Here is a 15,159-nt window from a genome sequence, read left to right on the forward strand (position 1 = left end):
GACAACTGGAAGTTTTAAAATGTTTATCTAAAGTTCGTTATCATCAAGCATAAGATACACAAGAATGAGGCAATCAATAACCAAGATAATGTAAATGATATAACTATAGAGAAATAACGACAGGGTAACCATTCAAATGTAATATGGAATGCAAGTGGGGAAAAATACTATATAATCTCAGAAATGTTTTAGCATGGACAGACTATGCATGGGTTACTATAGGAGGGCCTATAAAGAGTAACACGCTAAACTTAAAGTAAAGGGACCTTTAAACAGTCTAGGTAAGGAGGTTCTAGACCATATCAGAAAATGACAAACTGCAATGCAAAATATAATCTCTAAAAGGTAGGGTGACATGGGAACATATCATGAAAAATATGCAAATGACTTTCGTTCAATAGTTTGCGGCAAAATCATGGAAAAATCAACATATGCAAAGGTGTCACTTTATTGTAGCAAAAGGTAGAAATATAGAAAGGTGCAAGTTTAAAGAACTTAGAGCAGTATTTACCTAGACTGGTGTGGAAACCAAAACCTGGCCACGGGTCAGTTAAGGACAGGAAACCCTCAAGGAAGGATACCCCTCAAAGGACAGCAGGTGCAGAATGGACACCCCGGACAGGACAGGATACCCTCAGATTAGGAATCAGGACAGGACCTCAGGACAGGACAGCAAACCCTCAGGACAGGACCGCTCAGGACATGACCGCACCCGCAGTTTGGAAGCAACGCCTGCGCTCCACCCTCTCTGCAGCTATCGATCAAGACCCCGATTGGGTCAGCGAACTCCCAGCAAAGTGCTTCGCCAGCACTTTAAGGTTCAGTAAAAACCTTAGTCTATGGTCAATTTCGGACAGAGTGCTCCGCAGCTCTCTGTATCTTCAGTCACCTATTGAGTACGATGGGTCAGTGACAGGTCAGCTAAACCAGACAAGTCGGACAATTCCCTAGGTAAACCCAGGGTAGATATACTCTTTTGGGACGGTGTACCACCCCCCAATGTTGCAAAGTGTCAGAATCCCTCAATTTGGATTGGTCCTAAGGTAGGATTTGGGTAACACACCAATCAGAACACGCTAATTTGAGCCTATATTAGCATACTTGGGTACCGCCTAGAGAGATTGGGGTTCTCATGAGAAACTGTGCAGCAATACGAGTGACAATTAACATTGTAACACATGAGGAGCAACATTCTCCGTTCTCGTAGCGCAGAGGTGGCTTTCCCAGGCACATCTTGACTGTGGCTGCCAGCTGGCTGAGTTCCACTGTCCAAAGTTGCCACCTTTCAGTATTCTCTGGTCATGCGCAGAAGAGACCGTCAATATGGCTCCCAATCAGTTCGGACCCCCATTCCCCGCGGTACATGAAAAGCAAGCGAGAACAAATTAATACACAACCATAACGTTATGAAATCACATCACAGGGTTGTACTTTCAACTTATCATCATAAAATATACTTATGCAGTCTATATGTTAGCTACATGGATACAATCACAAGAGCAGTGGCACGAGCAGTACCACATGATGGGCACAGCTATGTATTACGCATGCGCATAAATTTCCCTCCACTTCTGCAGACGCGTCAGGACACGTGAGTGTGGCTGACGCATGCGCAGTAACTAAATACAAGCGGCAGCCATTTTAAGTGACTCGAGTAAATTATTTTAGTAAAACATATAGGCAAGCGTCTTAATCCTTATTTAAACTAAATATAAACGTTAGTAAGACTTACACTTATTACTTTGTTACACATAAACGAGGTTCATGACTTCGGCAAGATCGCAAAATATGCGAAGCTTTGCTTCATCAATCCCCTCTTTGATGATATTTACTATCATCACAAAATAAATGGAACCAGATGCCAACTTTCTTTCACACTTTATACAATTCTATCTCTTCCAGCAAGCGTTCCAACTTTTCTCTTTCAGTTTTGGTAGGGTGAGAAGTCTTCACCTTTTTGTATATCTGATCATTCACTTCCTCCAATTCAATCTCATCCACACTTCGTTTCACCCCTCTGGCATTCACTTCATGCTTTCCGGTGCGCTTGCGGCATTTGCAGCAGACAAATATGAAAAATAGGATGAGACCTATAATTCCAATTGGCATCAGTACTTTGAGCAATAAGCCTTTACCTATACTAGCGAACCAATGACCTACATTTGAGAGACCATCTACCAGTCTCTTCCAGGCACTATCAACCTCGAGTGGTCTGAGTTCTTTTGCCAAATTAGTAATATTTTTCACATATCTTTTGATCTGTACACTTTTATCCGGAATATAAGTGCAACAATGTTGCGCCTTCAACATCCGGCAGACTCCGCCCTCTTTCGCTAATAAGGTGTCAAGAGCAAGTCGATTCTGCAAAACCATTGATCTGATCGCAACCATTTCGGTGTTGACCAGCAGAAATCCATGAGCTGTCTCAGTAGACAATACATCCACTATAGTAGACAATTTACAAATTATGTGAGTGTTCAGAACCACTCCCACTCCAGGTATCAGTGCACTGAAAATACTACCCATAATTTCACCTATACTTTCTCTTTTACTACGCACTAAGCCATTAGTATTTTCATTGCTTCCAGCTTTCCCATTCACATGGTATATTTTCGGGAAGACAATGCCAAAATAGCAGCTTCCATACCAGTGATCCGGCAATTTGAAATAAGCCTTGTCCCCACAAATATAATAAATTCCAGGAAACACAGGCTCTGACCCATTTTTGAAACCCCAACCTCCAATTACCTTGTAATTATGTTCGCATTCACTGGAACCAATGAAAATGTTATTATAATAGCTAGTCTTCTCGCGGTGAAGACATAGCTTGCCTTTCTTTTCAAAATCCAGCAACAGAGCAGGACCCGCCCCACCAGTTGAGGTGCCTTCCATGTTCTCTGCCCACTTTGGCTTTTTCTGACTTTCGTCATTAGCCTTCTTTTGTATTTTAATTCTCCTTTTCTCTGCCATGTTTAGGAACATCTTTTCCTGCTCATGCAAAGAACAAGTCAAGTTATCTCTGTGTGCGTCCGCTATGTCAATGTTACCTATAGTCAGGAAATAATCTCCCATGTATCGTATTGCGTCACTTTTGGTATGTACAGGATTCAAGTTCCCACGTATAGGAAGTTCAGAAAAGATCACGTCATTGTTAGAGTAATAGTACTGTAACGGTCCTCTTTTGTAAAATAAGCTAGCTAAAATGCTACAGGAAATTCCGTATGTCAGTGGCAAGTGATGGTATGTCACGCCTTCAGCTACAGAAGTAGGTAGCTTCATGCAGACATAGCAATCTTCAATTTCCATAGTCTCTACATAGTGTATTAACAAGTTTGCGAAAACATTTAAGCGTGTCCTGTTTTTGATTCTATGATAATGTAGTTCCTCATCTGATGCTTCTAAGTCTTGTTTTGTTTGTCTCAGTGCTCTTTCATGTCTAGCTACACTCTGTGTTGTCAGCTCTTCACTGTCAGTATTTACAATTTCAGTAGGGACAATGTTAGTATCTTTACTCACAGCAAAGGGTATAAAGATTGTTAGTCCTATCCAGAGTAATATCAGGACAACTACACTACAGACACATACCTTGCAGCAAGTTTTGCAACAGCTGCGACTAGGTCTACCACTCATGTTTGAATCAGACATTTTGGCTCAGAAGAAGTTTCTCGACCCCTCTTTGTGACTTTACACGAGTATCTTACTTTGTGTAAATTCACGGTGGCTCTTCTTCCTCTTCGTCAGAGTACTCAGGGACGGGCTCTCCGTCGCTTACGTCAGTGATGTCGAGATCTTCAAGCTCTTCTAACACAAGTGTCCATTCTGGTGACTTGTACTTTTTGTTTTGTCTCTTTATTCGATCACTCCTTCTTTTGGAAGAGTCTTCTGGTTGTTCTGCTATACGAGCACTTCTCCTTTCTTCTGCACGTTTTTCTTCTACTGTTTTTATTCTCAATCTCAATTTCTTTATGTATTTAGGCTCAAGATGCTTTCTTTTCTTAAGTCTCTTGGTTGGTACTTGGACTTCGTTTCCTTCTCTTGCCCTCTTATTCTCATTAGCTTGTGGCAATTCTGCTTCAGTTTCTTCTTCTTCTATCTGACTAATTCCAGGGCTAGTATCTGTTTCTTCTGCCTGGGTACTAATCTGGCCTTGTTCAGGTATACTGTGTGTTTGCTCTTCAAGTGTCTCTGATTCTGTTTCCTGAACACGTTCTTCTAATTCTATCTGATCCTGTTCAAGCACTTCGATCTCTGGACTTTCTTCTGCTCGAACTATTACACTATGTCTAGTCTGTCCCTTCCCGATATCAGGTGTCAGTGGAGGAGTATCGATCACTTGTTCTGTATTCCTCTCTTGTTCAAGATCCTTCACTTGTTCAGTATCGGGCACTTGTTCAGTCTTATTCACTGGTTCTGTATCAATCACGTGCTCTGTCCCTGTCTGACCTTCTCCTTCCTCAGTTTTGATGTGAATCTCAAGATTCTGAGGCTCTTCGCCTATGCCTTGCTTTTCCTGACTAGTCCACTCTCTACCTTCCCAAAGTCTTTCATTTGTTCGAATAGGGTCTTCAGTGAGGTCAATCAATGGAATCCACTCTTCTGGCCATATGCTTGGCAGCTCGTCTTCAGCTACTTCTGGCTCAGCTCCTTGGACCCCTTCAGCAGGCTGGGCTCCTGGTAGTTCGTTGTCAACTATTCTTGGGCCAACGTCTGCTGATTCTGCAGCTTGACTGGTACTGGGCTGTACGCTGTCAGCTACTTCTGGTCTGGCTCCTGCAGAGTCCTCTGCTGGACGTCCTTCTGCTTCAGGCACTTCGTCTGGTGGTACCTTCTGGGTGTGGCTGGCGTGTATCCAACGCGGAACCCCGGCACACTTGACTGCTGTGGTAGTAACCAGAATCACCTGACGTTTTTCTCCCCACCTTGGCTCCAGGCAGGTCTTCCGAGTGTGCTTCTTCACCCAGTCCCCCGGGACCAGTTTGTGGAGAGGAGTCGTTGGATTGAGGATGGCGTCTTCTCCGATCTGGCGAGAGATAGAACGCACTTGGTCACCCAATCTCTTGCAGTATTCAAGTACCAAATCATCAGTAATACTCAACAGTTTGCTTCCTGGTACCCATGCTTGTCTCATTATTCTTCCCATAATTATTTCATGGGGACTTAGGCCTGTTTTGCGATCAGGAATACTTCTGAGTCCCATTAGGACCAAGGGCAGGGCCTTCACCCAGTTCAATTTAGTTGCATCACACAGTTTTGCTAATCTGTTTTTGATAGTTCCATTTATTTGTTCCACCACTCCAGAAGCCTCTGGACGGTAGGCACAGTGTAGCTTTTGTGCAATTCCAAAGGCCTTACAGAGTTCATCGATGACGTCATTATGAAAATGTGAGCCTTGATCTGATTCAATAGTGACTGGCACCCCGAATCTAGGTATCAGTTCTTTTAATAAACATTTAGCTACCGTTTTTGCGTCATTTTTGGGAGTGGGGAAAGCTTCCACCCATTTTGAAAATAAACAGACCATGACAAGGACATATCGTTTCCCTTCACAATTGGGCATGGTGATGAAATCAACCTGTATTCTCACAAAGGGACCCCCGGACCTCCCAATTTTCCCCAGTTCCACTACAGTCTTCTTCCCTGGGTTCATCTTTTGACATGACAGGCACCTCTGGCAGAGGGACTCTGCTACTTTCCTGAACTTCTTACTGTACCAAGTCTGTTGGAACACTAGAATCATGGCGTCTCTACCAATGTGCGATCCTTCATGTATCAACCTCGCCATTGCGCTAAGTAGGTGTCTAGGTAACACAGGCATACCAGTTGGACCTATAATGACACCATCCACACGTCTTGGTCTACATCCATCTTCCTTCCACTTCTCTCTTTCTTGCCAAGGTGCTGCCTGCTGCCACTCTTTCACCTCATCCCATGTAGGCACTTCCTCAAACACCTGAAGTTGGCAGCTGGTTCCTGGCCCCCCTCGTTTTGGATTCACGATATACCGATCTCTTGCGCACCATTGGGCCACTCGATCAGCATAATCGTTCCCCAGTGATACCTTGTCCATGCTCTTCTTATGAGCAGCACATTTTACCACTGCCAGTTCCTTTGGTAACTGGATTGCCTCTAAAAGGTCTTGAATAACTTTTCCATTTCGAATAGGAGTACCCGATGAAGTCAGGAACTCCCTCTGCAGCCACAACTGGCCAAAGTCATGCACAACCCCATAACAGTACTGACTGTCAGTATACACTGTTATGCGTATGTTCTTCCCAATTTGGCAAGCTTTTATCATAGCAATCAATTCGGCTACTTGTGCAGACTTGATGTGATATAGATAACCTGCTTCCTCAATTTTCTCTAAGGACACTACTGCATAGGCAGCACTCAGGCCTCCTTGTTCATGCCTTAGACATGAACCATCTACAAATAATTCTTTGTCATGCTCAGGCAAGGGCGTTTCTTTTATGTCTGGGCGTGGCTTGGTATTGAATTCTGTTAGGTCAATACAATCGTGTTCATCATCCACCCCCCCTTCCATATCCTTTGGGTCAGGGAGTAAGGTGGCTGGGTTCAGAATACTGCACCTAACAATGTTTATATTTGCAGCACCCACAAGAATCCTCTCATATTTAGTCAGCCGACTAGGGGTGAGATACTGTGTTTTTGTTCTGGTCAACAAAATTACCACTCCATGCGGAACATACACAGTTACCGGATGTCCCATGACAATTGACTCACTCTGTTCTAAACTGGCACAGGTAGCAGCTACTGCTTTCAGACAACCTGGTAATCCAGCAGCCACTGGATCTAAGGTGGCAGAGAAATATGCCACAGGCCTTCTCGTCGTGCCATGGTCTTGAGTTAGGACTGACAATGCGCAATTATCGCGAGTGTCACAGAATAGGGCAAATTCTTTGGAATAGTCTGGCATTCCCAATGCAGGAGCAGTACACAGACAATTTCGCAGTTTGGTGAAGGCCGTTAAGCTTTCATCATCCCATTCTACAATCTCGGGTGTCCCTCTCTTGGTCATTTTTATCAAGGGCCTGGCTAGGACTGCAAATCCCAGAATCCACTGCCTGCAGTATCCTATCACACCCAGGAACATTCTGATCTCTTTTTGAGTACGGGGTAACTGCATCTTTTGAATTATCCTCACTCTTTCCGATGTCACTTTTCTGACACCTTTTTCTATCTGGTGCCCCAGATATTTCACTGATTTTGCACAAAACTGTAACTTGTCAGGGGACACTTTATGTCCCTTTTCACACAGATGATTCAGTAGGGCAATGGTGTCAATCACACAATCCTTATGACTTTTAGACGCCACCAAGAGGTCGTCTATGTATTGCACTAAGACAGAGTTCCCAGGTAAGACCAAAGTTTCCAAACATTTTTTCAAGATCTGATTAAAGATAGAGGGGCTCTCTGTATACCCTTGAGGGACCCGGTTCCAGCAATACACGTGACCTTCGAAGGCAAATGAGAAAAGAAATTTGCTATCTGGATGCAAAGGAATGGAAAAGAATGCATGACACAAGTCTATCACTGTGAACCACTCAGCATCCCAGGGAATCTGATACAGAATCACTGCTGGGTTCGGGACAATAGGGCAACAGGGAACTACTATTTTGTTAACTTTTCGCAAGTCCTGCACTACTCTGTACTTGCCACTAGGTTTCTTAATGCCCATAATCGGAGAGTTACATGGGCTACTCATCACCTCCTGTATGATGTTTCCTTCTAACAATTTCTTTATTTCCACAGCAACACCAGCTTTCACTTCTGCATTCATCCTGTAGGGTTTAGTATTGGGGTATACTGCATTGTCCTTTATTGCTATTTGTATGGGGTCCACATTTTTCATCAACCCTACATCTTTCCCAGTAAAGTCCCACACCTCCGGCTTCACTGCTTCCTGGAGTTCTTTGGGTAAATCCTGCATGGTCATTCGTTTAATTTCCGAGTCAGGGCGGACTAACATTAATTTATAAATGCCGTCTTCATCTGGGGTCTGAATTTCAACACCCTTTGGTGTGCAAAAGATGGTACAGTTCATTTTGCACAGCAAATCGCGTCCCAGTAAGTTTACTGGACTGGTGTCGCAAACGACAAATCTATGCATTTCCTTAAAGTTTCCAATTGATATTTCCATGGGCTTGGTAACAGGAGTACTAATCAATTGATTAGATACACCCACTACTTGGATGGCTTCTCCCGAGAGGGGTAGGTTTGGAACGTCCACTGTTCTTACAGTAGAACGGGTAGCGCCAGTGTCCAACAGAAAGGTGACATCGTTTCCGTCAACCTTTCCTTCAATGTATGGTCCGGACTGGTCTACCGGCAAGGAGGCGCCAAGTACGCACTCCTCGTCCTCCCCTCTCAGGCCCCGTCAGTACTGGTCATCACAAAGGAAGGTATCATTTAGAAGATACTGCGAAGTTGCTGCATTTCTGTTCTCATTGCTTTCCCAGACTTCTATCTCATCTCCCTCTGCCTGTTTTCCCCTGTATACTTGCTTTGGTGCTCGGGGCACCTGAACTGTTTTTACCTGTGGTTGAGTCTTTCTCGGTCTCTCTTTCTGCGTCTGTGGAGTTAAATCAGGAGTTTTAGGGTTATCTTCGGGCAAGTAAGGACACTCGTTACGCCAGTGCCCAATTTCGCCGCACTGATGGCAGGGAAATTTCTTCATAGCCTCTTCCCTGCTCATTTTGGGCCGGGGCTTGCCTCCTCCCCCTCCCCCAGGGCCTTCATTCTTAGCATTTTTGACCATGTTACTCAACTGCTTTTCCTGCTGCTCTGCGAGCTTCACCTGAGCCCACATCACCTTTTCCTTGAGAGCCTTTTTCTTTTCTGCCATCTCGTCCTCGCAGTACTTTGCGTACCGCAGGACCTCATCTACCTTTTTGGAGTGCCAACAGATTTTGTTATCTTTTATCCACTGACAAATTTCAGGTCTTAAACCGTTTACAAACCTGTAAATGAAGTGCGTCATGTCCTTCATCTCTATGTTATCTATACCACTGTATGTTTTAAACACCTGTAACAGCCTTTCATAATAGGAGTGCACTGTCTCTTCTCTTTCCTGCGTTGTTCTATCTATCCTGGTCCAATCAGTTTCCTTTGCTGGGACCTTTAGTTTCAGATGCTGAATTACTTGCTCATATTTTCTCATCACTTCTTTCGATGGTTCCCCAGTTTTTTCATCTCTCGGGTATTCCTCACTAGGCCAGGCTATGGCTATTTTACACTCGGTCCATAGATCGACTGGGACCACAATGTCGAAAAACCCATCCAGGTCTTTCCACAGGCATTTCTGCACCTTTACAAACCTTTCCACTTGCCGGTACCATTCAACTGGCTTCTCCCGCAATTTCAGGAAATCGTTAGTAAAGGACACAATATCCTGTCTGGACCATGGAACGTGCACATACCTCCCACCGGGCACTTCGCGCATGGGGCATAAAGTTTCGGGCTTATCTACCTCTCTCAAAGGAAACTCAGGGGTTGCTTGTCTGGATCGGGCCTCCTCTTTCTTATGTGCCCACCTCGTTTTCCACCTTTCCACGTCTCCCCATTTTTGCAAAACTGCAAGCAACTCTTTAATCTGCAATTTTCTTCCTGACACATTCAGACTTTCTAAATCTTTGTCGGAAAACTCAGCTCGGTATGGTTTCTGCAAGGGCTTCGATCTTGATATATCTATCCCCATACTAGCTGCAGTGTCGGTCAGTTTTTCATGGAGCACCCTAGTACTCCGGGTAAGGCTTTTGCACATAAACAGCAATTCTTCTTCGGAATAGGTATTTAACCTGTCCAATCCCACATTTCCTGCCATTAATTCCTCTATTTCTACTCTGTTTGTAGAGGTCTAAAGGTTTCGTTTGCGGAGCCTGTTTTTCTAATTCACGACTCCAATTTTCAATTTCTTCTGGCGTTACCAAAGAGACACTCCTAGTACCTGTTGCTGACTCTAATTTAATTTCTTTCGTATCAAAAGGATTATGCCTCTTCTGCACTCCCTTCCCTGCTTGTTTGTTTGGCAGATCCAAGAACACAACATCAGACTCACACTCACTGGACTGATCGTCTATTAGTAAGGGCTCTTGCCTCGGCGGGGCCATTATTGGGTTCATAACTGGAGGGTTCGGACCTCCTTGACCATTCCCGTACAACGGAACCACTGGTCCGATTGTTACCGGAATAGTCAAAGCTTCAGGACTGGTGTTTAACTGGGAGATTTTCTGAATTATTTCTGACCTCTGTCTAGCTATGGCCTCTTGCTCCCTTTCATCTAATACTTTTCCTAAGGTTCGGTCAGGTATCATCTGTGGGGTCAGTTGAGGCGTAAAACTCGGGGCAGTAGGATGCGTCTCACTTGGTCCCCCACCATAATTTGGTTTCGGGAACAAAGTTCCTGTTCCAAATGACCTGCGCTCCTCCCCATATGGAGGCTGCAAAAAGGGCACTCCTGAACTTAAGGGCTTCTCTTCGTTTTCATAAAGAGGTCTGGGGTAAAAGAGCTTTTCACGGGAATATTTTTCCTCCGGGATCCCGGACATACTGGGATATATATTTCGCACCTCCGGGGGCTCGGGTTTCTCAAAATAGGGCAGTACCTGTCCCCCTCCCCCTCTACATAGGGATCTGTCCTCCTCCTTAATAGATGGACGTTGGGCAACTTCTCCTGCATTGGAGGGTCGGGTTCCCTCATTATAAGGGGGCGGACTTCTTGTAAAGATGTCATCTAACAATTCATCGTCTGACTCCCCAAGGGCCCCCCAATGCTTACCCTTTTCTGTCCTTTTCTCTCCCCCAGAAGGGTTACCTACTGGCATCATGGGAAACAGACCCTCAACAATCATGCTCTGCCTCCACTGTTTCATCCTCTTATCCCTGGTCTCTTGTTTCAGCCTGGGGTACCACTTAGTCAGACCTTTGTCCATACGGGGTTTCTCTCTTTCAAAAGCCTCAATCTCCCATTCCTCTAATGCCTCATACTGCGTTAGTCTCGGTCTGGGATGCAATTCATTCATGCGGGTTCTCAAATTAAATAAAATTCTGCCATTGAAAGTACCGTCTAACGGAAAAGCCAATACTCCGTCATCTTTTGTGTACTTTACCCAATTCTCCAACCACACACAGGTATTGTACCCTCGATCAAACATCATGAACGAGGCGGGAGTATTTGGTGGCGGGATAGTAACGCCCTCCCTAGACTTAATCGGTTTGTCCGTTTTGAAATAATTCTTTACCCTACTTACAAGGGACATCTTTCTCTTAGCTCCATACATGATATCGTATCTATTAGCTTTCCACTGATCCCTTTCGAACCCTTGGTTTCTTGGATCGGGTCTAGTCTCTGGACAATACGAGTGTCACATACGATTTCTACGCTCAACTTTGTTTACAAAGCTACCTCCAATCAGAACGCGCCTTGCAATTGCGTGCAACCAATGAGGTACGCGCGTTCAAATAATTTCGGCCAATGGGTGCGCGGCCCCTTCGTGAGACAGTTCTCACTCCTCGGCGCTTCACCCCTCCTTTACAATTCCAGCCCCGCTACCCGCCCGCTGCTTCTACCAATCCCAGCGCGGCACGGAGTGACGTCAGAGACGCTTCGCGGCTGACTCCCTCCCTTCACAAGGTAACGGAAACTTTCTTTCTTTCTAAAGTGCTCAGTGCTTGGTTATTTTACAACGAATACACATTCGCCACAGTGCTCAAGTGTCTAGACAGAAAGATTTCTTCTACTGCAAGTAAACTACTTCCATTTACTTTTCACGCGCTGCGGGCAGATCTCTTCCGCCTACCCTTCACTCTAGCATCAGTGAACCTGTTATTCCCCCAAACTCATCCACTTCTTTCCGGGATATATTCCGAGTTTAAGGTTTCTCAGCGGACCCCTCTGCTTTCACCCTAGCTCCAAGGAACCTGCTACTTTTCAGATGTGACCCTTACTAGGTTACGCCACTATGGGAATTTTGCCAATGAACCTCGTTACTGACATTTATTCACACATGTATTCAGAAAACCCTAGTTAGTGCTTCCCGGTTATCCTAACCTGCACCTAACTTTCCTTTAAGCCTGTGACCTCAGGACAATGGATTCTATTCACCACTTGCCCTTTCAATTCCCCGGGGAGTTCGGACAACACGAAACAATACGGTTTATGAACGCATGGATTAATACATATAACAATATAAGAACAAGAATAATAACAATACAGCAATTCATGAATTTCAGCAGCGTATTCACAAGAGAATGATCAGCTCTCTCAGAACAGCCGCTCTTTTAGCAGCATTAATGTACTAGCAGATTCCGACTCAACTAGTCTAACTAATCCTGCCTAACCTTTAGCTAGTCCCTAACCATACCTCTGCTTACCAGAAAACTGATAGAGCGCGCGAGGTCACCCAGCCAATGATTCCGCCGTTTCCGGCTTCAGGGCCCATATACTTTCAATTCACACTATTCATTGACCAGGCGACTTCACGGGCTGCTATCAATTGTGTGTTTTCCCTACTTGTTATGACTCAGTGTACCCGACTTACCATCCACCGACACGGGTACCTATGACTTCAATGGATCAGGGGCCTAGCTGTAAAAAGAAAGGCAGCAAATGCAATTTCAAATGACATTCAATGTTGTTAAAATGACCACGGACAACTGGAAGTTTTAAAATGTTTTAATCTAAAGTTCGTTATCATCAAGCATAAGATACACAAGAATGAGGCAATCAATAACCAAGATAATGTAAATGATATAACTATAGAGAAATAACGACAGGGTAACCATTCAAATGTAATATGGAATGCAAGTGGGGAAAAATACTATATAATCTCAGAAATGTTTTAGCATGGACAGACTATGCATGGGTTACTATAGGAGGGCCTATAAAGAGTAACACGCTAAACTTAAAGTAAAGGGACCTTTAAACAGTCTAGGTAAGGAGGTTCTAGACCATATCAGAAAATGACAAACTGCAATGCAAAATATAATCTCTAAAAGGTAGGGTGACATGGGAACATATCATGAAAAATATGCAAATGACTTTCGTTCAATAGTTTGCGGCAAAATCATGGAAAAATCAACATATGCAAAGGTGTCACTTTATTGTAGCAAAAGGTAGAAATATAGAAAGGTGCAAGTTTAAAGAACTTAGAGCAGTATTTACCTAGACTGGTGTGGAAACCAAACCCTGGCCACGGGTCAGTTAAGGACAGGAAACCCTCAAGGAAGGATACCCCTCAAAGGACAGCAGGTGCAGAATGGACACCCCGGACAGGACAGGATACCCTCAGATTAGGAATCAGGACAGGACCTCAGGACAGGACAGCAAACCCTCAGGACAGGACCGCTCAGGACAGGACCGCACCCGCAGTTTGGAAGCAACGCCTGCACTCCACCCTCTCTGCAGCTATCGATCAAGACCCCGATTGGGTCAGCGAACTCCCAGCAAAGTGCTTCGCCAGCACTTTAAGGTTCAGTAAAAACCTTAGTCTATGGTCAATTTCGGACAGAGTGCTCCGCAGCTCTCTGTATCTTCAGTCACCTATTGAGTACGATGGGTCAGTGACAGGTCAGCTAAACCAGACAAGTCGGACAATTCCCTAGGTAAACCCAGGGTAGATATACTCTTTTGGGACGGTGTACCACCCCCCAATGTTGCAAAGTGTCAGAATCCCTCAATTTGGATTGGTCCTAAGGTAGGATTTGGGTAACACACCAATCAGAACACGCTAATTTGAGCCTATATTAGCATACTTGGGTACCGCCTAGAGAGATTGGGGTTCTCATGAGAAACTGTGCAGCAATACGAGTGACAATTAACATTGTAACACATGAGGAGCAACATTCTCCGTTCTCGTAGCGCAGAGGTGGCTTTCCCAGGCACATCTTGACTGTGGCTGCCAGCTGGCTGAGTTCCACTGTCCAAAGTTGCCACCTTTCAGTATTCTCTGGTCATGCGCAGAAGAGACCGTCAATATGGCTCCCAATCAGTTCGGACCCCCATTCCCCGCGGTACATGAAAAGCAAGCGAGAACAAATTAATACACAACCATAACGTTATGAAATCACATCACAGGGTTGTACTTTCAACTTATCATCATAAAATATACTTATGCAGTCTATATGTTAGCTACATGGATACAATCACAAGAGCAGTGGCACGAGCAGTACCACATGATGGGCACAGCTATGTATTACGCATGCGCATAAATTTCCCTCCACTTCTGCAGACGCGTCAGGACACGTGAGTGTGGCTGACGCATGCGCAGTAACTAAATACAAGTGGCAGCCATTTTAAGTGACTCGAGTAAATTATTTTAGTAAAACATATAGGCAAGCGTCTTAATCCTTATTTAAACTAAATATAAACGTTAGTAAGACTTACACTTATTACTTTGTTACACATAAACGAGGTTCATGACTTCGGCAAGATCGCAAAATATGCGAAGCTTTGCTTCATCAATATGTCCGCAACTCATCATATTCGTGTTCATTATTTCGAATGGGCAGGCGTGGTAGGCACTAGTACGAAGGACCGGGTAAGTGAACAAAAGCGCTGCTTTGGTTTATTTGATTTGATTTAATAAGGACTTTGCTTGTTGCCAGTACATTGGTTGGTTTATTTGGAACTTTTAATGGCCCTGCTTTTCTCACATTAATGATAACGATAGTTTTTTTTTTTAAAGCAGCATTGTATTACTTGGGATAGCGGACAAAGGGAGCACCTCTCCGGCTCACTTCAACTTTCAAGAGATGGAACTGTTGCAGAAACGATACTCTGAGCTGTTCATAATGGCTAACATTGTGGATATACTCTTAGATATGATATTAGGGTGACTATTATTACTGTAGCCACATCATGGGGGCATATTTATGAGTTGTGGCGCATCTCTGCAAATCAGCAGGGATGCACCTGAAAAAATGAGTCACGCAACACTACCCTTGCGTCGCGGCGGATGTACCGCATTTACAATGCGGTGTGCCGTGGCGCAAGGGTAGGCAGATGCGTGACGCATCTCGTGACGTAAGGGGGGTGCATCGCTGGAGTCTCCAGCAATGCTCGGGTGTGCCCTATACTTAACGTGCTGCGTTAGTCCTTACGCCTGCTTCAAGCAGGCGTAAGGAATTGACGTAGCAGCGCCG

At 44.5% G+C, this 15,159-nt stretch overlaps 1 long non-coding RNA gene across 1 annotated transcript in view; it reads right to left on the reverse strand.

Moving 5' to 3' along the window:
• LOC144827433 (uncharacterized) overlaps positions 1–15,159 on the reverse strand; it is a 247,837-nt gene that overhangs the window by 29,746 nt on the left and 202,932 nt on the right. The window lies entirely within an intron of this gene.

This window comes from Lissotriton helveticus, chromosome 4_1, assembly GCF_964261635.1.
Source record: "Lissotriton helveticus chromosome 4_1, aLisHel1.1, whole genome shotgun sequence".
Taxonomy (NCBI): Eukaryota; Metazoa; Chordata; class Amphibia; order Caudata; family Salamandridae; genus Lissotriton; species Lissotriton helveticus.